The sequence below is a fragment of the Panthera pardus genome, unplaced genomic scaffold (genome assembly GCF_024362965.1).
Source record: "Panthera pardus isolate Hobbes unplaced genomic scaffold, ASM2436296v1 HiC_scaffold_10, whole genome shotgun sequence".
Classification (NCBI taxonomy): Eukaryota; Metazoa; Chordata; class Mammalia; order Carnivora; family Felidae; genus Panthera; species Panthera pardus.
In genome coordinates, this window is record NW_026526655.1 from 87,527,459 (window position 1) to 87,552,505 (window position 25,047).

Consider the following 25,047-nt stretch of genomic DNA (forward strand, 5'->3'; position numbering starts at 1 on the left):
TTCACTGTCTCAAAAAATTAAACAGAACTTCTTTTTAGAATGTATATTCTTGTATTCTTGCTTTTTTCTCCCTAATCTCATCTTTTTATGCAGTGATGATTAATATATGACAGATATTATTTAATATTAATTATAATTATTTGTATATAATTAATTACATATTATAAAATTAATTATATAATTAATAGAATTATAATTCTATTAATTAATATTAATATTAATATATGACAGATTTTTGGGGGGACAGTTCAAATATCACATTCTACCCCACTGCCCTCATAAATATGTGCTTACTGGTCAGATGACACATTGTACATGTATATCAAATCACTCCCTTATAGAAGAACAGAATTTTTCCTTATCTTTCATTCATAAAACTCTTCTTACACAAATATGATTTGGGTAAAATTAGAGCTTTCCATGTCCATATGTGAAGTTAGTGGAACTTCTAGCGTTTGGTGCTTTTTGAACCTTTGGTCAAGTGAAAAAATGAAGTAGGATGCATGAGGGTTAATTTTCCCAAAGAATATGAATTCCTTGGAATTAGAACAAGAGTAAGGAATATTTCTGCAGCATATTATAGCAGACTGCAGAAATGTTAACTTTGTTGGGTAATGTTATCTTTGTTGAGATTCAGACATATTTGGGCATTCTTAGAATCCTGGTGAGGCATTCCATAAGAAAATTTCTTTTGCATGACATCTGAAGTCATCCTTAGGAAAGAACTCTACTGGGGAACAGAAATGTCTGAAGCATGTCATAGAAAAATAGTGTAACAGACCAACCTGACAGTAACAGGAGGAGATGATTCATCCCAAGAGAAGGAATAGCTGTGCATGAGAGTTAAGTGTTTAAACTAGAGTCATTGTAGAAGGGGAATCGTGATTCTGATTACACCATGATGAGTACTTTCAGCCCAATCTCGTAGATACCAAGGAGAAAAAAGACTATAAAAGAAAAAGTGTACAGAAAAACTGTGTAAAACACTGGGTTATAAACAGCTCTGATTTGGGAGCTTTCTAGCAGAATACTGCAAAAGAGCAAGAGGCCTTTTTTTTCCTGTTTGTCACAAATTGCCACATATAAGTAGGGCACCATGACAGGCTAGGTCATTGATTGTGGGGCCTGGTATATTAGTCCGGGTTCTCTAGAGAAGAAAAGAAAAGAAAAAAAAGAAAAGAAAGAAAAGAAAGAAAAGACGAAAAGAAGAAAAGAAAAAAGAGAAGAAAAGAAAAGACATAAGAAAAGGAAAGAATTTATTGTAAGGAATTGGCCCACACGATTATGGAGACTGAAATCCAAAATCTGCAGCATGGGAAAGCAGACTGAAGACCTAGGAGATCTGATGGTGCAGATGAAATCCAAAGCAGCCTATTGGAGAACTTTCTCTTCTTGGGGAAATCAGTCTTTTTGTTCTATTCAGCCCCTCAACTGAAAAGGCCTACCTACACTATGGAAGGCATTCTACTTTACCCAAAGTTCACCAATGTAAATGTTAATTTCATCCAAAACCACTCTCGAAGTTGACACATAAAGTGAACCATCACAATTGCCAACAACTGATGGGAGAAGATAGGTTTAATGAGCATTCCTTGGGGACTCCTGAAAATACTGGTGAGTAAAAAGAGGACCCTGAAGGTTGTTATTCTATTACAATAGCAGGGTTAGTGGAATTCAAATCATTACAATTATTTAATTTCATACTATCATGTAAAACAAATGATTAGGGCCAATGCAAATTCCACTTACAAGTTTTACATTTGCACAATGGGCATCTTGGGCTATAAACCATTAAAAGGTTAGACAGTGTCTGATTTAGAATGTTTAGCAAAATAACATGTTTTTAACATAATATTTAATGACTATTTTTGCTAAAAGGGTGACATTAGAGTATTTAAGAGCATAATAGAATGAGTACATGGGCTCAAACACTGGTTCTAACGGCTGTGAGTCTTTCTGTAAATTTACTTGATGTTTCTATGCTTCAGTTTCCTTATGTGAAAATAGATATACTTATATAACCTTTTTACATGGTTGTTAAGAAAAATAAGTGAGACAATATTGAGCATTTGGCACAATTTTTGTACATAGTCAATACATGTTGACTATTGTTCCTATAATAATTTTAACAGTGCAATTAAGCTATCTAAATGTTTAACTAATTATCAATCCATCCATTTGTCTGCATATATTATACAGCCAAAGCTTTACCAAAAGATAACATTTAACAGTATTGGGAGGACTGGTTAACAACAGCATGAATGTGGAGCTATGACAAGTGAAGGAAATGGTTAATAATATCTGTATTTTGTACTTAATTGGTTTATAATAAGGCAAAATAAAATTTTCTGTGTGAATATGTTTTATTATCTATATAGTATGGATTATATTCAGTGGACACCAGCATACAAGCAAAGTTCCTTTCTTCTTTGTTTTTATTTTAATAGAGTTTATGTTTTAGAGTAGTTTTAGGTTCAAAGAACAATTGTGCAGAAAGTACTGAGATTTTCTATATTCCACTTGCCCCAATATATGCACAGCCTCCTTGATTATCAACATTCTTCCCAGAATGGTATAATCAAGCCAATTGACAAACTTACACTGACACTGACACACTGTTATAATGTAAGATTCACTCTTGGTATTGTACATTCTATGGAATTGGACAAATTTATAATGACATGTATCCACCATTATGGTTTCATAAAGAGTAATTTACTGTCCTAAAATCCTCTCTGCTCTATTCATCCTTCATTCTCCCTTAACCTCTGGCAGCCACTGATCTTTTTAACCATCTCCACAGCTTTGCCTTTTCCAGAATGTCATATATAAATATCATATACTTGAAATTATTTGGTACACAAACTTCTCAAATTGGCTTCTGTCACTTAGTTATGTACACTTACATATCCTCCATGTATTTTCATGGCTTGATAGCCGTTGTGTGTATGTGTGTGCTAAATAACAGCCCATTGTCTGGATGCACCTCAATTTATTTATCCATTCACCTACCGAACTACATCTTGGTTGCATCCAAATTTGGGCAGTTATGAATAAGGCTGATATAAACATATGTGAACAGGTTTTTGTGTGAACATAAATTTTTAACACTTTGGGGTATATGCCAAGGCACACATAATTGTGCAATGTATGGAAAGAGTATGTTTAGTTTTACAAGAAACTGCAAAAATGTTTTCCAAAGTGACTATACCAGTTTGCATTTCCCTCAACAATGAATAGAGTTCCTTTTGCTCCACACCCTCACCAGAATTTGGTGTTGTTAGTGTTCTAGAGTTTGGACATTTTAATAGGTGTATAGTGGTATCTCGTTGTTGTTTTACTTTGCATTTCCCAATGATAATGATCTTTTCATACTATTATTTGCCAGTTGTACATTTTCTTTGGTGAGGTGTCTGTTAAAGCCTTTGGCCCATGTTCTAATAACATGTTGTTTGTTTGGCCCATGTTGTTTGTTTTCTCACTGTTGAGCTTTAAGAATTCTTTGTGTGTTCTGAATAACAATATTCTAGCAAACAAGTCTTGTAAATATTTTCTCCCAATCTGCGGCTTGTCTTTTCATTCTCTGTGTTTTTTGTCTTATCATTCTTTTGAAAATGTCCTTTACAGAGAAGTTTTTTAATTTTAATGGAGTCCAACTTATCAATCATTTCTTTCATGAATCTTGCCTTTAATGTTATATGTCAAAAGTCATCACCAAATGCAAGGTCATCCATATTTTCTGCTATGTGATTTTCTAGGAGTTCTATAGTTGTGCTTTTGCATGTAGGCTTGTGAAATATTTGTAGTTAATTTTTAGTGAAGTGTGTAAGGTTTGTGTCTAGATTTATTTTTTTTCATGTGATATCCTAGTTATTCCAGCATCATTTATTGCCTTTCTTTTTTATGTGTGAATAAGCTTTTTATCCAAAAAATGTCTATTTATTCATCAGCAATCAATTTTTGAATCACTCATACATACAAGATACTACACACTATACTTTCAAAATGAAAGAAAAAAGACTGGGGCGCCTGGGTGGCGCAGTCGGTTAAGCGTCCGACTTCAGCCAGGTCACGATCTCGCTGACCGTGAGTTCGAGCCCCGCGTCAGGCTCTGGGCTGATGGCTCGGAGCCTGGAGCCTGTTTCCGATTCTGTGTCTCCCTCTCTCTCTGCCCCTCCCCCGTTCATGCTCTGTCTCTCTCTGTCCCAAAAATAAATAAAAAAAAAACGTTGAAAAAAAAAAAAAAGAAAGAAAAAAGACATATTCCTTGTCCATAAGGAACTCCATTATCATAAAATAGGAACTCCATTATCATAAAATATACAGAGAAGTAAATTAATAATTAAAATAAAATCACACACGTGTATATATTTCTGTGAGGCAAACGATTACTCCTATGTATTGGTAAATATAAATTACAATGCACACATATATTACAACATGACATTGTAGACAGCTTAAGTACAGAAGGACTTGATGGGAATGATCATCAACAGGATTATAAAATATACTATCTCCAGTTTAGGAGAAAAAAAATCTGTTAATTTACCCATGTAAACAATACTTACTAGATTACTATTAAATGGAAATCACTGAGAAATACAAATCCTGACGTCATGGAGCTTAGAAATATGGCAGAGATAGAAACATAACTGGTCATAACTCAAGGACAAGTAAAGTACATGCACTAAAAACATCTACAAGAGTACAGAAAAGAAATGATGAAGAAAAGAAGAAATGATGGTTAAAAGCAACAGTGGACAAAATTGCTGTTACCTTAGCAGGAATCAAGGTGTATACTAGCAGTCAAGTAGTATTGTAGTGGTAACTGCTACAGCTTGGCAGGTATTAAATGATAATTTCAGTTATACATGTCCTCAGTGAAGTTGTAAAAAGTACATATTTTATTAAATCTCAGCTTTTGAGTACATATTTCTAATATGCTGTGGGACAAAATGGAAAGTATGCATAAAGTACTTCTGCAGCATACTGAATATGATGGCCACCTAAAGGAAAGCCCTTGTGTGATTAGGCTGTGAGCTGAACTAAAAACTTCACGAAACATCATTTTTCCTTAAAAGAATGACAAACTGATAAACTCTGGATATTTTGACTTGGGTATTTGTCAGATTTTCTCAAAAATAAACAAGTGACTAAAGTAACTGATAGTATATGCTGACAAGGGAGACAAAATTGAGTTTTCAAGAGAATATTAAAATTTTGGAAAACTTTTATCTGTCACTATGAGCTTGTCAGCTTCACAATATTTAAATATGCTTTGATGAGATCAAAGTTGCTATTAATGAATGTGATTTTTTTATATTATGTAATGAAATGTGTCAATATTTAATAGATTTTTAGAAATCAATGAACTATATTTTCCAAATGACCAACAAATTGTTATAAAATCATGCATTGGTAACATTCATTCAGACTGCAATATTGATCAATGAATATTAGTGCAATACAGTATAAATTTTAATCGATATGGTTTCAGACTTTGCAGTGTAATCAACATTCAAGAAGCTATCTCATCAGTTTTTGGTGTTATATCAAAGAAGACTATCGATGATCATACGAAAAGACTATTAAAATATTCTTCCATTTTTGGGGGCACCTGGGTGGCTCAGTTGGTTGAGTGTCTGACACTTGATTTCAGTTTAGGTCATGATCCCAAGGTTGTAGAATTAAGCCCTGCATTGGGCTCTGCACTGAGTGTGAAGCCTCTGTGGGATTCTCTCCCTGTCTCTCTCTCTCTTTCTCTCTCTCACTTTTCCCTTCTTTCCTGCTCATGGTCTCTCTCTCTCTAAACAAAACAAAAACAAACAAAAAATATTCTTCCATTTTCTAACTATATATTTTTATGAGTGAATTTGATTTTTTTAATACTGCTACCAAAACAATATACTGCAATAGATTGAATGAAGCAGATATAAGAATCCAATTGTCTTCTTTTCAAGCAGACATCAAAGAACTTTGCAAAATGTAAAACTGTCACTTTTCTAATATTTTTAAAATATTTTTTTCATAAAAAGTGTTTACATGTAGACATGCAGTGGATTTATCATCACCAGCTTAAATAAGTTCTTAAAATATTTTAAAAATTTTATAGCTTTAATTTATACTAGATTTAACCCACATAAATAAAAGTTCCTTTGGGACTTTGTGCCGGTTATCACTTATGGCCTCTCAGCTCTGAATCCACTCTGCTCTATGATAATAGAGTTATTCCTTGTAAATATTTCTCCTTTGCCAGTCAATGGGAAGTTAAGGTTGGTTTATAAGAACACTGGAGTGACACTAGAGGTGGAGGAGTTTCATTGCCAGATTTCTGGAGAACATGCTTTCCGTAGCTTTCAATGTCAGGCAGCAGTGGTGTAGTCAGGACCCCCAGACACCGCAACATCTGCAGCCCAGCCCAGATCACTACTCTTTTCATCCTCGCTTTAGCTCTGCATGTACACATGCCAGAGGTCCCATCAATCTGCTATTTAGTGAGCAGATCACCCTACCTGTATTGCACACAGCCCAGGAATGCACAGAGTCTACTAGGTTTGTAAAGAGGAGGCCTGTCTAGCCCCTGGTTTCGGCAGTTCTGGCAGTGATACTCTGACTTCCTCTACAAGCCTGGCTACTAGCTTCAGCTCACCTGCTCCTCAGAGGAATCTTTCACTTTGTCCAGTGACTCTGGAACAGCTCTTCCAGACAACTGAGCAAAATTCTACTATCTAGTTGGTTTTTTAGAACTTCAACAAGGTCTGAGTCCCAACCTTGGGGACAGGATTCCCTTTTCAAGTTTGTTCTTTTTGGGGAACTCTCTCTCAGTCCCAAGGTACCCTTAGACTTTATATAGTACATATAAAGATAGACAGGTAACTAACTCTATCTTTATATTTAATCTAGTATAAAAGCTTGATAATAATTATTTACACTGAACTTCCACTATTTAAATTACTGTAAGAGGTTTCTGACTCATTGCTGGACCCAGAGTCCTCAATAATTTCTGAGATGGTAAAAGTGTCCTGAGATCAGAAAGTTTGAGAATGACTGCTACAGGACAGTAAAAAAGTAAATGAAGGTGATGAACACTGCATAGAAGGACTAGGGAACAATATTATTCAAAGCACTTGTCCCTGTAACAATCATTCCATTCTAGGAAAAGCTTGGAAATTGAAATGTCTCCTGAAATTGAAGAGAGATATCTTCTTGTGGTTGGAAGAATTTTTTATCCTATGGTTTTAGTTAATAAAACATATTACTTCTGGGACATTTAAAAAAATACGTACTTATCTTTCTCCACAACTCATTTCTCCTTTGGTCCTTCATGTTTCAGTTAATAGCCCAGAATCTGCCCACTTCTGTCCTCTTTTATTACTATTATTCCTAAACCAAGCACCCATCATTGCTTACCTGTTTAACAACAATGGCACCCTAACTGTATCTCAGGCTTCCACTCTTACATCTTTCAGAATAATATCTACTCAGCAGGCTGACATCTACATAGCAGCTAGCGTGATTCTGCTAAAATTTAAATAAAATGATGCCACTCCCCTATCAAAACCTTCCTGTGGTCCCCCCATATAGCTCAGATTAAAATCCAAAATCTTCACAATGGCCTAAAAGTTTCTGCAAAATCTTTCCTTCATGATCTCTCTGTCCTCACCATCTGGTATTGTGCTGGCACTCCTGTTCCAGCCACACTTGCCTCCTTGAAAACATCTCTGTGCTCTAACGCAAATGTACTCCTTGATGACGGGATTTTTTTTTTGAATTTTGTTTATTTCTATAAATTTAGCATCCAGGACAATATTTAAAAAAAATTAGTTGGTTTATAAGTCTTTTTTTTTTTTTTTTTTTTGCATAAAGTAGTAAAACCAGTCTAAGCTGAAATGCTATAGAAATTTAGATTGAATCTAACACTGTAATTTTCTCTGAAGTGAAATCTAATTCCCAAATTTGTCTCTGGTTATGAATATTTTCTTATATTTTACATCCAAAGGGATACTGTGGTTTCATTTCAGGTTAAAACTATATTCCCAAGATAGTGTCAGAATTAAAACATGAATTAGAACTAAGATGTTTAATTAAATCATTCAAAAAACATTCATTGAATGCTCGCTTCGGCAGCACATATACTAAAAAACATTCATTGAACATTTGCCACATTTAAGATACTCTTTTAGCTACTGTGTAAGCCAAGATGATGCCAATATGATCCCTGTCAGTGATATGGAAGATAAAATAAAGTATATACAGTGGACAATTTCTCTATCAAAATGGCAGATGGTTCAAACATTGTAAATCACTGCTTGTCATCTCCAATCTAAAAAAAATTAAAAGAAACATAAAAACAGGTCAATGAGCATACAGCCTTGACCAAAATAAAGAGGACTGCTCAGAGGCACTGAATTTGTGCAACATTTTTTAAGGGCATCCAAGTGAAATTTACCACAACCAATAAGCTAAGGACCCAAATAGAATGTCATAGCTCACAAGGGAGATCAGGCAGCCCAGAAGACAAATGGGAGAATTCTGTCCCCAGACTAAAGCACACAACTAATGACCAGCAAACTTCTGAGGAAGATCAACACCATGAATTAGAGGAAAAAAAATCAAATGTACAAAAATGCCCAAGAAAACAAAATTAATTTATTAATCCAGAAATAGATTTTAAATAAATTAAAATTAATAGGTATGTATGTTTTATTCTCATTTACTAACAGGATATATGATTAGAAAACATACTCTTTCATATGTATCATGGAGACTTAGAAGTTCAAAGAGAAAGATCTGTGTGAGAAAGTGAGTTAGGAAAATCTTTTGGGAAAAGGTAGGTTTTTAACCATTTGTCATAGCAAACATGAGATTTAGAGTTATAGAGAAGAAAGACAACATCCATTTCACTTAGGCATTATGAAGGCATATAGGGAAGGCTGAACTTTCTAAAACAGAGGACTGGTGTTAAGAGGAAGCTAAGAATCAAATTTCAAGGCAGAGACAAGGGAAGTTTGAAAAATTTGGATTTGAGTTAACATAACAGAAAATACTGTATGATTGTTAGTAGAAAAAAAACATGTCCCTGGATAGTAGAGAACCAGTTTTAAAGACATTTGCTTTTCAGTACTGAAAGGGAAGTAGTAGCAAGTGATAGAAAGAAGAATCTTAAGTGTAGGAAGGGTTAATGAATACTTTTGTAGGTCTGAAAATTTTCCCTAGGTTGTTAACATCATGCATTTTCTTTCATTAATGTTACACATTTTCAAAATGGTCATCAGTTGATAAATATCATCTATGGACATTTTAATAAATGGGGCTCTTTTGTTGTCACTTTTGCTATTGAGCAGTAAGGTCTATGCACTCTCTCTGATATTGAGTGGGTTTGGATTTACTGTGAACATGAGGGAAAAGCAAGAGTGAATGCATGAACATAGTACAATACTTGCTGTATATCCTTAGTTTGAAATGGGTTCTTATACAGCAATACTAATTGAAATGGAATGTGGTACCTTGAAGTAGGGGTGAAGTCATAAAACAAAAAAGAAATGAAAAACCAAACTCAAAAATCGAGGATATAAAGCAAGGGGCACCCGGGTGGCTCAGTCGGTTAAGCATGAGACTTCAGCTCAGGTCATGGTGTCATAGGTTCATGAGTTTGAGCCCCGTACTGGGTGAGCTCCAGCCCCATTCCGGTTGAGCTTGAGCCCCTCATCATATCCAGTGAGCTCAGCTCTGCTTTGGGATTATCTCTGTCTCCCTCTCTCTGTGTCCCTTGTGGGATTCTCTCTCTCTTTTTCTCCCTCTCTGTCCTTTGTTCACTCGCGCATGCACTCTCTCTCTCTCAAAAAATAAATAAAAATAATAATAAAATAAAAAAAAACACAAAAGCCAACATTGAAAACATACGTTGTTAGCCTTGGAACTGGGTCATGGAAGACGCTTGAATAGGCCTTGAGGAGGCTGTTGGGAAGGCTTAACATTAAGTAAGGAAGCTGTTATTAGAACCTGGAGGAAAACAGATTCCTTGTTATATAGTGATGAGGAATTAAGCAAAACTGGCACCTGCAGTAATATGGAAAATAGACAAAGTAACTAATGACATGAGAGATCCAGCTAAGGAGATTTTTAGGCAACATGTTCAAAGTCAATTATATTCTGAAACTGTGCATCATAAAACGAGAATACAGAATGATGAAATAGAGAGAACTTAACTTAGTTTTTCAGGTAGGACATAGAGAAAATATGAGAATCAGGATTTTTCTGGTTTCAAAATATAAGAACTCACCCCCAGTGCAGATCCTCCAAGAAGCAGATGTCAAAATAGGATTAGACTGCAATAGATTTATGGTGGGGGAGGGGTGGTGGTGGTGGAAATAGCTGTGAGGGAAAAAGAGAAGGGAGCCTAGGGAGGGAGGGAGAGGTGGTAGACTGTCATGCAGGCATGACACCTATAAAGGAGAGAGGAAAGGAAAGAAGACTGCATATGCAGAAGCAGAATCTTAAGACTATAGTGAAGCTCTAAGAAATTTTAGCCAGGCCAAAGTTGCTGCGAATTAAGATTGTGGTACAAAAATGCTGGTACCAACAGATGGCGGTCATCTATCAATTAGAATCCCCGCAGCAGGAAATATGGGTTTTGCACTTTCTGAGCAACCACAGTTCACTGCTTACACTGCACAGTATACTTCTCTACATGTTCCAGGAGCACTTCTCTGTGGTTCCCTGGGACCTCTTTTTCCTGAGAGTAAACTTAGAAGGGAAGATGAACTATAGCTCCCACCATAGTAGCCTATCTTGGAGCCATCAAGAGGAGTCCTCTCCCTTCTCCACTACCCATCCTAAACAACTCTCACTCTCAGAATTTTCTTGGCTGCTTTGGTGGCCCACTAGTGACTAAACCTTAATTTCTGAGAAGCTGAACCCTTGGTAGTCCTATCCTTATCAAATCCAGGTGGTTACATATGCCCATTCACAGTTGCGATGGAACAAGGGAAGGCCAGGAAGTACCCAAGTCCATCACCTGCATTCCGCATATATCCATGTCCTCATTGAGTAAAAAGTAATTATTGCAGTGACTGGGTGGCTCAGTTGGTTAAATATCTGACTCTTGGTTTGGGCTAAGGTCATGATCTCATGGTTTGTGGGTTGTAGCCCCAAGTCGGGCTCTATGGGGGTTCTCTCTGTCCCTCTCTCTTTGCCCCTCCCCTGCTTGTGTGTGCTCTCTCTCGCTCTCTCTCAAAATAAATAAATAAACTTATAAAAAGTAATTATTGAATAAAACCCAATTATTCTTAGAAATACTCTTTTACCTACTGGTCTCTAGATATAAAATACCCCAAGTGTTGTCAAATGCCCCATGGTACACTCCCATCTTTTTAAGTGTTTGCTCTAACTCTATGCTTTCACTGTGTTTTTAGAAGACTGCTTCTGCATTCTACCTATCCATCTATTCTGGAGAGTGTGACATGTGACAAAGCCAGTGGATCCTATGGTCATAAGCCTACTCTAGCATCTCTATTGCTATGAAGTATGTCCCCAGGCCAGATGTTCCCCTGTATGGCATCCCATAAGCATTTGAATAATGTTGTTAACTCACACTTTTCTAGAAGGAAATGCAAACCCATATTCATAATAAGTCTATATACCTATGATGATGAACCATTGGCCTTTTCAGGATCAAAATGGCCTAATGCAGCTCATTTGCTTTCAAGTGCATGGTTTGTCTCCATGAGGGAATAGTGCCATATTGGCAACTAGGCATTGATTTCTATCACTGATAAATTAGACGTTCGAAGGCAGCAGTCGCTAGATTACCTTGGTAAGTGGGAATCAGTGTTTTTGATCCCATATGTAGTTTTTATCTTTGCTACCATCACAATTCCCATCATGAGCACATCATGAGCACTACATCATTGTAGTTCTAGAGTGCATGGTGATGAAGGTTGGCTGTTGTCAACTGGCCAACTCATTTGGTGTCTTGTTTCTTCATTGTCATTTCCATGGTGGTAAGCATTAACATGTGGTATAAAAATCTCCAAATTCTGTGACTGAGCTAACTTGTTCATGAACTAAAGTGGGATTTTTTTCTTTTTCAGTTAGTCTTACAAGATCCCCCATACGGAAGCCATAGTGAAAGCTGGAGCAAGGTGCTATTGCAAATATGAAGGGTGACATGAGGATGTGGACTTCCCACTCATGCAGCTTATTCATGTCCTCTGTTTGTGTTTTGTTCCAAGCCTGGATATTCTGCTTCTGAATCTGTCCACCTCTGACTTGGTGAGTCTGATAGAATCCAACTCATAATAGGAAGTTCCAAATTCACAGTCAATTTATGCTCCAAGGTCAAGCATTTTATCTCTATCATAATAAGTAACACATACAACAGGAACTGCTTCTCACATGGGGTATAATTCTCTACCAGAAATGGCATCACTTTTTCCCATACTTCCAGGGGTCTGAAATTTTATACTTTCACTCAGGCTTACCATGAGCTTTATCCCACATTTTTCCCACTGCTGATGCCTCCAACACTACAGTGTCTGTCAGATTTTATACTCCAACTATGGTGACCAGCCACATTGGTTTCTCTAAGGCTTTCTTGGTTTTAGCATTGAAAGTCTCATGTCCCAGTCCAGGAACACTGAGATAGCTGGTCACACTACAAGTAACAAAAATGCTTGCTTGCAGGCCCCACAAAAAGCTAGTCTTCCATGTTATTCTGTAGATGGGGTGAAGAAGTATTCTTAAGTGTAACAGATGTTGTCTCCAGAACTCTAAGGGGCTTATTACCATACGCTGTGTGGTAGAGCACACAAGATGCAAGAAAGCATCTTTTATTTTGAAGGAAATACCTGGCATGTCTCTGAGGACAAAATTTCACTGAAGAGGTAGGTATCTGAATTCTGTAGCTGTTATGTCTCAGCTTCTGAGGCTCATGTGACTTTACCTGGCCTGTAGGCTGCCAGCCACCTCTTACTCATTTTGTCCACCAGTATGGCATAATCAATGTAATGATCTGTGTAATATTCTTTGGGATGTCTAGGCATAAGTATTATCTTCAGACTATAGTATGGCAGAAAGTAAGAATATTAACATAGTCCTGAGGCGAACTGTAAATGAATGTTGTTATCTAACTGACATGAATGCAAACTGTTTGATAGCCTTTTCTAATCTGAAACTAATACAGTTGTCAAATTAGTGGTCACATGCAGAGTACCTGAAGTCTTGCTAATTTGTTCATGCAATGATATCACATCTGGCGCAGCAGCTGTCCTTTGTTAAGCCTTCAGTAGTCTACAGTCATTTGGAGTGGTCATACTGGTGAATTAAATGGAGGTTATATATAATAAGACCATCACCCTTGCATTCTTTTGGTCTTTAGTTTTAAACTCTATTCATTCCAGGATATGATACTGTTTCTGATTTACTCTCGTAAAGGTCAGGAGTTGGGGGTAGTTTCAGAGTTTTCTACCTGGCCTCCACTGTGAAATTCTTACTTTCAGTATTATGTGTGTAAGTTATTCTAAGAAACAGACAGAAAGAAGGGATTAAATATGCAAGAGATTTACTCAAGTAAATACTGTGAGGGGAAAGAGTGGGGAAGCCATAGGAGATGGGAAAAAAAAAAAACATCTGATTGTGATGCAGGTCTGTCCACTGTGAAGGAGAGAGAGAAAAAGTATTGGAGAGGCAGATTACCCAACTATAGTGCAGTTCTAAGAAATTTCTGCTGGGCAGATAAGGAGTCGTCAAGCCAAAGTTCCCCATTAGGAGAGTATTTCCTCTTACAGGAATATGCTTAATTTAGTACCCTTGCCACATTTAGTCACTGAGAACAGCCCATGGGAAACATGGCCATATTACTTACATAGTAGATTCTGTGTGTCACAGCTGGGATTATCTGTCAATGAGCTTCACCTGGCAAGACATCTGAGTGGCATGTTTTTATGGCTACCACACCCACTACCGCCAGCTGAGTATTTCCAAGTACTGAAAGGCCTCAAGGCAAATCCAGGATACCATCAGCAAAATATGGTTTCAGGCTAAAAATTAAGCAATTGATGACTATAACATACTTTGTAACACTTCTGAAAGATTTAAGGTGTGCAGCATAAACACTTTCAGTGTATAAAAAGTCTCTCTTAGGCTTGTTTTGTTGAACACCAAGGGTTCTAAGACTCATAGGGATTTTTGTCATAGCACCTTTACAGGGAGCACAAGAAAGAAAAATTAGTAGGTGTGGCTTTTGTCTAATGCAGTAAATGATAAATCAGCACACAAGAAAAGAAACATATAAAATTAAAAAAAAAATAGAGCAGCTTAGATGGAAAGAGACAGAGACAGGGCAAAAAAAAAAAAAAAAGGCTCTGAACCCCTCTTCCCCTATTTTTCCAGGCAGGACTTAGGTTGAAACAGCTGCACAGGTGCACGTATGGGTTGCCTTTCACAGGACAGAGGACAGAACAAGAACCTGGAGGGAGCTCATAGTCATGGAGAATTCCATAACCATGGGCCAGGAGATAGGACTGGGCTGTAATCTAGAAATTGTCAACTCCTACTGGCTGAATCTTAGAAAAGCTATGGGACAGTGACTGCTGTGTACTTCCTGTCCTTCTCATGTCCATCTCTGAGTAGGAGTGCCACTTGCAGTTACCCTATGCCTACCTTACTATTGTACTTGGGTGTGTGAAACAAGATAGCACATTTCTTTAGTTCACCAGCTTTAAGACCAGGAAAAACTAAACTCAAGGACTATACTAGAGGGATCACACTGAGGAGCATCATCCATACCTGGACTGTATTTAGATGACAGAATCTTGGCTCAATTTTGAACCTCGTCCCATAAAGAGTTTAGGCATTTTGAAAGTCTTGACAGAGCCTGATTCTATTTTTCATATGTGATAAATATAAATAATTTGTGGTCAGATGAAATTTTGTTGGCTTTTTAAAATCATGGCAAATTACTTCAGCCTCCTTCCATGAGAGGTCATTTTATGTCCCCTTGCCATGATTACGGGTGAGGTGTGCATTTGCTTCAAGTAACAGAGTCCAGCAGAAGTGGTCCTATGTGACTAGGATTAGTTTATGAAAACTCATATGGCTTCTTCCATGTTCTCATGCTCATTCATATCACATTCTTCCTTGGAACCCAGCCATTATATTATGAGAATATCAAGCCACATAGAAAGCTTCTTGTAGGTGTTCCAATTGACAGATCCAGTTATGCCTATCCTTTGAGTCATCCTATCCCTGGTATAAGAAAGGCCTGAGAAGAAAGCTCTAGATGATTCCAGTCCCCTGCTGTTCAAATATTCCCAGGTAAGCCCCGACACTGTGAAGCAGTGTTCTGTCCTATTTCTTGGCTTACAGAATCCTGAAGTGTAATAAAATAGTGTTATTTTCTACTCCCAGTTTTGAGTGGTTTGTTTCACAGCAGTAGTAACTATGTCATCCAATATTCCTTATTGGAAAAGCTGAAAACAAAAAAGGTTAGGGGAGCTTGGGTAGCTCAGTCAACTGAGTGTCTGACTGTTGATTTTAGCTCAGGTCATGATCTCAGGGTTGTGGGATCAAGCTCCACATGAGGCTTCATGCTGAGCATGGAGCCTGCTTGGGATTCTCATTCTCTCTCCCTCTGCCCCTCTCCCCCACTCTCTGTCTCTCTAAAATAATAATAATAAAACAACAACAATAATAAAAATATATCTATAATACAATAAAAAACAAAAAAGTTAAGTTCAAAATAAGTCTCTAACTTAAAGACTCTCTTCCATATTCCAAATCAGTTATTTGTTTTTTCCCCTAAATATTTGCAACTACAGCACTTATAGGAGTCCCTAAATCACATACTTCTCCTAAACCATATTCTTGACTTTGGAATTTGAAAGATACACCTACAACAATGCTACTAGAAAGTTTATAATCCCCAAAGAGTATGTTTTGGGATGAAAAACAATATTTAATAATTCATCTTGAGTCATTATTAAATAATGATTGATGTGACAATATTTCATCTTTAGGAAAAGGAGAAAAAAGAATATTTATGTTGTTAGAATATATTTAGAAATATAAATATCCACTGCATATTTTAAAATTCTAAAAAGCCAAAAAGCAAAGTTCAGTATATGAAACACATGTATCTCCTCACAGAAGTGGAAGTATTTACATGTGGAAAAACAGTCAACAGGGAGAGAGAAGTGAGGAGGGATGAGAAGGGAACCATATGAAGTATGGAAACACTTAGGGAAATTTTGCATGTTTCTATGGACCATATTTTCTAAAATTACAGAATGTGAAACTAGAATGCCATGTGATTTCTTATTCATCAATTAAAATTTAGTCAATTTCACTCTAGTAGGCATTTTCTTTTGAGCGGCAATATTTCTAGAGCTTAATGTGCCATTTGGGTGCTCAGAAGGGCCTTTGAACAGCCTGTGGTGATAGAACAGACCTTCACTCAGTGAAATCTTGCTAACAGCCAAGAGCAGAACATTGCATTTTGTACCCTTAAGATAATATAATTGTTGGGATGCAATTACTCTTTCATCTTATAGTGATAATCAATCAGTGATTGACAACTCTAATTAGAAGCCTTGGTACGTACGGCATAATAGCACTTTCTAACAACGTTGTAGCCTGGAAAATCTTTTTAGCAATGCTATAATAAAAACATAATATTTTATAGATAATTCAATTTACATTGCTGCCATTATTGTTTGGAGATATGAAAAGGTTTTATTGGGGTAGAAGAATACTATCTTTCCAAGTACAAATATACCACTCTAATGGTTTTATGGTGTCTCCCAAGACCTCAGTATTTCTGCTCTAAAGGTTTGATGATTTTTCAATTTGGCAAAGATGGATTATTGTATGTGTACATTATCTTCAGAACATAGTGTATTTCAGGTGCATAGATATATTTTTTGATGAAAAACCTTCCCAACTGAGGTAATTCATAATGGGATACAGTAATCAGAAGAGAAATGGCATCTGTTAAAAAATATGGTGCTTGGTTACAATGTCAAGATAAAATACCATATTTTGTTAGGCACTGAAAATATCTAGAAAAATCAGTGCTCATTTCTTTCTATAATATGACATGTGTTAAGAAGTCTCTGAACAGATTTTTTCACATTGAAATATCTTCAAAAATGTTAAACTTCAAACTGGATAATTACACTGTATATTTGTCTTTTAGCATTTCAATTAGGATCTGTTAATCTTGAACTTGTGTTACTTACTTTGTATGCAGAAGGAAAAAGTGGAATTACAGGAAGTATTAAACCATTCTTTTTGTTCTAGATAAAATGATATAATAATGCACAAAGTGCTTTCCTTCACTTTTCTGATATTTCTTTTAGAAAATGAGGCTTTCCATCATACAGAAAGTGATAAATTACTGAGAAGACATACTATTCTTTCTTGCAGTATGTAGACTGCATCAGACATGGATTTTCCTGAGATGCCAAAGGAAAAGACAGCATAAAAAATACAATTATAATTTTGCTCCAAATATCCCAATACAGTAGTTTGAATTTAAATGCCTCCTTAGACATTCTATAATTTAGCAAACACACATTTTCAAAATAAAATTTAAAACTGAAAGGTACATGCAATATCTGGAAAAGCACCAAAAAACAGTCTTTAGCAATATGCGGATATAAAGGAGACTTGGGGATCCCTGCTTCAAAGGGATCAAGTGTAAAATACCACAGAACAAGTACAACTCAGCAATTCATTTTTAAAGACGATTTTTAGATATTATGTAAAGTATGTAAAGTATGTATGTAAAGCTCTGTGCTGACAGCTCAGAGCCTGGAGCCTGCTTCGGATTCTGTGTCTCCCTCTCTCTCTGCCCCTCCCTGGCTCGTGCTCTGTCTGTCTGTCTCTCTCAAAATAAATAAACATTAAAATTTTTTTTAAAAAAGAATGAAAAGAAGTCACTCCTTGTTTTAGAAATATTTTAAAAGATTAGGGAAATTAACTTGAGATACATACTATAATATAGCTATATACTGTTTGGAATTTTCCATTGAACATAATTTTCATAATCTCTTTATTTGCTATTATGACTTTACATTTTTAATAATATTTTTCTAGGCTCTGTAAGAGCCAGAGCTTAAAGAAAAATAAACTTCAAAAGTTTTAGGGTATGTTTTCAGAACTAGAAGGACCTCCTAGATATTCACAATATTTACTTTGTCTCCATCATCCTGTTAGATATTCCAGCCCTTACATGAGTGTCAACTATATGCTCCATTCGTCATCAGTATCATCATCAGTAATTACATGCTGCAATCAGTATTCATTCACTGACCTCCAAAAGAGACTAGGTATAGGTAAGATTTGTTTAGAAATATCATACTGCAAATTTAATTAAGTGAGAAGATAATTATTTATTGGAGATGCTCTTGAATGTTCTATTTACTCCTTCTCAACTACTTTACTTTTTTTTTTCTCTTTTACTTTATAGTACAACTTGCTACCTCCACCTGAATTTGCACAGTACACAGGCTTATTTAAAACAAAATAGTTTTGGATCCAATATCTTAGTTTAACCTCATAAAAATTTAAAGCAAGTAAATTAGAGTACATATTTGACCATGGAGGAAATGATGTGTGTTAGCTCATACACCTAGTTATGCCAGAGATAAAAGTGGAGACAGTTTCTTGATTTCTGGCCCATGTCTTTTCACTGGACTATAGTACTATCTATATCTATAACTATATCTATATCTATCTATCTATCTATCTATCTATCTATCTATCTATCTAAATTAATGTACACTGCTTACCTTACAGTCAAGTAAAGCAAGAAAAAGAGGCAAGTGTCCAGATACTATGAGACTTAATGTCATTTTCTAACTTATCTTGACTTTCAGCAGTACTTACAATTTTAATTTGAGGTCCTAAACCTAAACCTAAAAAGAGAGAGAGAGAGAGAGAGAGGAGAAAGAGAGAGAGAGAGAGAGAGAGAGAGAGAGAGACAGGGAGAGAGAAACATATGAATTCTATGTCTGATTAAGTTAAAAGAAAGCTGAAAAACAATATCAACAAAACTGGACATGGCTTTACTGTTTAAACTACCTTTTCAAAAAGTGGAGAAAACAAAGTATAATATAAGCCCCCAATTTTATTTTAGTAGATATAAAGAGAAAACACTTAGCCTAATAAAGTATATCATATAGAAGCAGTCCTAAAGGGTTTCAACACATATAATCAAGATTCTTTTAGGAGGAAATGTCTCACTGGTTTAAGAGAACGGGAAGAAATTACATTTTCAAGAAGATTTTTTCCATATGTGCTTGTAATAAAGGGTGCTCTTATTAGTTTGACATCTTTTTAAATTAGCCAACATGTTATAATTCCCTCTGTTTGTGTACAGTGAGATTTCATCTCTTTAACAAAAAAAAAAAAAAAAAAAATCAAAGATTGTCCATATCATAAATAAAATACTCTGAAACAGATTGGAAAGGAATATGCCAAATATCCAGTCTGCTTTTCTGAGTTCATTGACGAAACTACACTATATCTGAGCATAAACCATAAGCATTAAATGCCCAATGCCATACCTGGCACATCTCAATTCCTCACATATGCTGTCTTCTCAGCAATGTTCCCTTACCAAATACTAACTTGGAGAACTATAAAGGACATCCATTACACTAAACACCTTAAAAAAACTCCAAAAACCCAACAAAACAATCAATAAACAAAAATCACTCCAAAGAGCCCATGGTGTCTGAATGAAAGGGTAACTAAATTTAATTCTGAAATTATTTGAACATTGAGATACATTGGGTGTTTCAAGGGAAAACTGAGAAGAACCATTACTGATAATACTCTTCAACCATATATAATTAAATAAATCATTAATTTTCTATTTAAACTGCGTTTCTTACAGCAACCATCTAATAAAGATGACTCTATTAGACTCAAATATTATTGAAGACAATTAAATCCTGTCTGGATACAAACTGCTGCCTACAACTTTTCATATACAAGTTGAAACTGTTCACTTAATGGGAAATTATGCTGAAACAGAAATCTTTGGGGGGTAAATGTCAGAGAAGTTTCAGGATGAAATAAAACTAAAAGCAAGGGTTCCAAAGGCTTCATTTTGATCTATATAATTTAAAATGGGGGCATCTGGGTGGCTCAGTTGGTTGAGCATCTGACTTTGGCTCAGGTCATGATCTTGCAGTTCGTGGGTTCGAGCCCCACATCAGGCTCTGTGCTGATAGCTCAGAGCCTGGAGCCTGCTTTGGATTCTGTGTCTCCCTCTCTCTCTGTCCCTCCCCCACTCATGCTCTGTCTCTGTCTCTCTCTCTCTCTCTCTCTCTCTGTCAAAAATAAATTAAAAACATTAAAAAAAATTTCAATGGGACAAGCTGATATTATAGGTAAACAGAAGTGAGTAAGACATAGTCTTTGATCTTTAGAAGTTATGATCTAATGGGCTGTTGGAAACATATGATTATAAAGTATTTCTAACATAAGAAAGAATAATTGTGTTATGAGGAAAGTAAAAATGTAGTCCTCTGAGAAGTCAGAGGGATAAATGATATCTATGTACTGAAGCTCTGGAAGACTGTATTGAGGAGGTGATGTTTAAATGGCCTTCTATGGATGCCTGGATGGCTCAGTCATTTGAGCAACTGACTCTTGATTTTGGCTTAGATCATGATTCCCGGGTTGTGGGATTGAGCCCTGCATTGGGCTCCTTGCTGAGCATGGAGCCTGTCTCCTTGTGCCCCTCTTCCCTGCTTGCATGCTTTCTCTCTCTCTCTCCAAAATAGAATAAAAATAAATAAGTAAAAATAAATAGCCTTGTAGAGTGATAGAAATTTTAGTAGGCAAGAGATTGGAAGGGAAATTATTCTAGGAAAAAGATAGGAATGAGAAAATTTTAAAAAAAGTGTAGAGTTATTTAAGAGAGCCATGAGGGATATATTAAGGAGATTAGTGAAGTATTGAATGTTCTTCAATGTTCAAGTATGGTTTTTAAAAAAATTTATTCATTAATTCAGTAGACAATGGGTGACCCTGTGAAAATGAATAATATTATTTGAGCTATACTTTAAGAAAATGAATCTTCTGGTAAAGGAGACAATTTATTGGATACTCTAATTCAGGGACTATTACAACTTTCTAGGGAGGACACAGTGATGTTTCTTACCAAAGTGATAACATTAGGAGTGGAAATCAAAGGATGTTACAGCAGTTACAGAAAAATAGAAAGTAAGTCTTACCTTGAAGGGAAAAGAGACGTAAGGAAGAAACGAGACAAAGGAAAAAGAAATATAACTTTGAGGGTGTTAGTTAATTGGGATGATGGCATAGATGTATTTTAAGTAATATGTGAATAGACATGGAAAGTAGGCTGGGGCCAGAGGAGATTATAAATAGTAAATTCTTTAATAAAAGGGCAGCTGGGTGCCTAGAATGTGTCTTGGGGGAGACTGAAAAGGGGTGTTAGTGTTAATAAGACATGAATATAACTTATACATCCCTCCTTCCTTGCTATTCAAGGATGAGACTAGCCTAGCCCTCATCTTTAGTCTGTGCAAATATCACCGTACCTCAGGAAATTAAATTTCTCATTGAAAATTAATACATTGACACTTCGATGTATCAGAGATATTTTTTATATATTTGATTAGCATGAATGAATTTTTATGCCAGAGAGGGTCTGGTCTGATCATTTTCTGAAATACTGAGTTCTTGAACTTCCTCAGATGAGGACCAGATTCATACTTGAATAGTAAGGAGGGAGGGTTGCATAAATTGTGTTCATATCCTATTAACAACTTTGCATTTCAAATTCTAAGTTAATTTTTGTGTTCAAGAAAAGCTTGAGCAAAATTCATCTATTCTAAGATGACAAGGGCTTTCGGGAAATAGAGATATGGGAAGAAAAACTGTAAATCTCTACATATTTCATTTTTCCAATCTGTGCAAAGGAAAGTAATAATAGTATCCACCTTGTGGAGATACGAATAGTAAATCAGATTATACATGAAATTATTGAGAACAGTGTCCAGCACATGATAAGTAGCACAATTCGTGTTGACTATGATGATGATTTAGATGAAGGCGAAAAAAGTGACAATAGAAAGAAAAGTAGAAGAACAAGGAAAAGAAGATGTAGTTTTCAAAGAGGCTAGGTCCAGAAGATAGAACATTTTTAAATGAGCTATTTGATGGAAAGTTCAATATTCCCCCTTATTTTCTCTTCTGGAAAATGATTTATCCTACAGAATTTTAGTTCACTGTAAAGTGTGTTTTAAGATTTGCCTACTTGTTTGTTTCCCACAGAATATTAATATCCATGTGAAAGTGAAAGAATTCACACCTCAGAAATAAAGCCTATTCAAAACAAAATTGCAATAACATAAATAAGAACAAAACAGACATTATTGTGATGTGCACATTTCACATGATGGAAACAATAGAAATTTTAGCTGACCACATGTTACTTATGTTATTTAAATCCTATATATTAGATTAGGATAGTGCATTTGAAAACTGACTCTGAGTTGCATTTAAGAATTTTTATTATCTTGGCCAGCTACATATGTTAACACATTTTATAATGAAGTTATTTTATAACAGCTTTCAAAAAAACAGACCAAAAAAAAAATAATAATAAGCTGCCAAGCTTCAAAAGGAGATAGCAATCCATGAGTGAAATGTTTTGCTTTTCCCCTTAATCTAAATGGGCTGCTCAATAACTTGGTATTAAAAGTCAGTTCTAACTTTGGTCTAAGTACCAACTTTTTCAATTTTATGGTTATCTATAAACCTGGATTTAGTATGTGACTCTTTCCCAAAAGCTATAATTTTGGACTTACTGTAATTAAATTTAAGTTCTTATCTACTAGAAAGGATGGTAAAATATCTTTCAAATATGTGAAGGGTCAGGTCTTCAGAAGGTTGTGGGCAAGGGTGGTGAGGGTATCTATGATAAGAGCTCACATTTTCTTTCACCTCAGGAGTAATACTTACAGGATAATAACTATTCACATTTAGTTCACTGAAGGGAACCATTAACTGTTGGTGTATTCAAGTAACTAGCAAAAGCCAATTTTAAATCAAATTAAATTGATGGATGCTTGTGGCATATTGACATTTGGGGCCATGACTGTAAAGTTCCTGAGGGTTAATTGTTCTTTGCTTTCAACCCATAGTGCAATGTCATCAATTAGCAGAGAATTAATAAGTGCTAATTGAATTGAACAGTTAAAAAAAGTGAAGACATTAGAATCAAAGTATAAAATATAGAATTTTAGAAAAGATAGATAATGTAGATTTAGATAATTTAACCTTAAGCCCCTTTATATTCTGAGACAATATGTAGTCTCTAAATTCTCAAATAGCAATAGACAAAGAGTTTTGTATATTGTTGTTAGTGGGCAACATAAGGAGGGGAAATCTAAGGATACACTGATTAAAATGAAGTAGGAAGCAAATATATATATAAAAAGATGAAACAAAAAATAATAAAATAATGGATTCAAAATGAAGTCAAGGAATAAATCAGTGAGTTCATGTGGCACAAAATAAATTTGTATCAAAAATAGGTAGATTCTCAAGAAGATATAAAAGTATGACATTTTTCCTTAAAGACTATAGATAAAGGAGTGACAGTACCTGGCACGGACATATGTGGGGCATTTCACTGAAATACTCTAAACATAAAAGCAGCCTATGATTTTGAAGAGAGAATCATTTTGGGGACTGAAGAAGAAATAAGACTGAAACTCTGGAGTCTCAAAAATTTACAATTATGGAAATAGAAGTTTAAGAAATAGCTTGATAGTAATCAATACAATGAAACTACTAGACAAGCAAGGGACAAAAAGATATAGACAAACAGCAAAGAGGCTTTTCCGCAAAAACATTTTCATCTCCAGAGGGTCTTAATTTCTCTATCAGGTGAACATGGAATGTGTCTATGTTCAGCTCTTTCTTCTACATTGGAGATGGGAGTCCAATAGCGTATGATGCGAATTCAATCCTATATGCTTTATCTTCAACTTTAACTTAATTTTCTTGGTATAAACTGTGAAAATATGATTCTTGACCAAACTTTTTTGATCAATTTTAATGATTTTTGCAAATTCAGTAGGAATTAAAGAGAATTTGGAGCCACAAAATGACAGATTGAGATGCATGTCCTGTGCAAATTCTCATAGCTAGATACAGGGAGGCAAAATGGTACAGCCAGAAATATCAAGGGAAGAATGACATATATGGCTTCACATGCCGACATTCGAAGGCATGAGAAATTAAGTTAGATATGGAAAATTCATATGCCAGTTTCCCTCTGTTCGTTTCCATTTTCTGGATCTAATATAATCTCTAGATTTGGCCCCTTATTCACATAATTTAAAATAATTTAAAATAATAAGTAATGATTTGAAAAAAAAAACATGTTTATATCTTCACTTCCAAGTATATTTTTCACTGAAAAGGTAAAGGAATCAGAAGTCTATATCCTCTAAAAACATCACATTTAGGATTAGATTTGATTCTATTCATTTTTAGATTAGATTATACAGACTGCATTAAAGAAGAAAATGAGGACACAAAATGCCTTTAAGGAAAATGTCTATCTACAGTTTCAAAATCACTTAAAAATGGAAGTGCATTTCATTATTAAAACTTATATGGTAAGTTAAATATTTATTCTTGGCTTTTCAATTTTAGATTAAGTGTGCTACTACCTATTTGCAAAAAACAAACAACAACATCAACAAAAACCAGAAAACAAATGTACCAACATTATAGGTGGATATTTTATTTTCTAAAAATAAATTATAGAAGAATCAAATTCTAGCAACGGGAATCAGTCGTTAGCATTCTGATTTGTTTTAAGATGCTCCCATGACTACAGCATGCAGAGAAATTTGAGAATCGCTGCATAAAATGATTTGGCCAAAGTCTCGCTGTTTCAAAACCTGAGGGAGACTACAGCTTCCCTACATCCAGAACATTACTTGTTCTGATGACTCTACCACAATTACCTATCATTTTTTTTAGATCACA

At 35.4% G+C, this 25,047-nt stretch overlaps 1 long non-coding RNA gene across 1 annotated transcript in view; it reads left to right on the forward strand.

Annotated features, from left to right (window-relative positions):
- LOC109270496 (uncharacterized) overlaps positions 1-25,047 on the forward strand; it is a 58,042-nt gene that overhangs the window by 24,669 nt on the left and 8,326 nt on the right. The window contains exons 2-3 of the long non-coding RNA XR_002081559.2: positions 12,093-12,273; positions 18,217-18,335. This is a non-coding gene — a long non-coding RNA (uncharacterized LOC109270496). The remainder of the gene's footprint in view (positions 1-12,092; positions 12,274-18,216; positions 18,336-25,047) is intronic.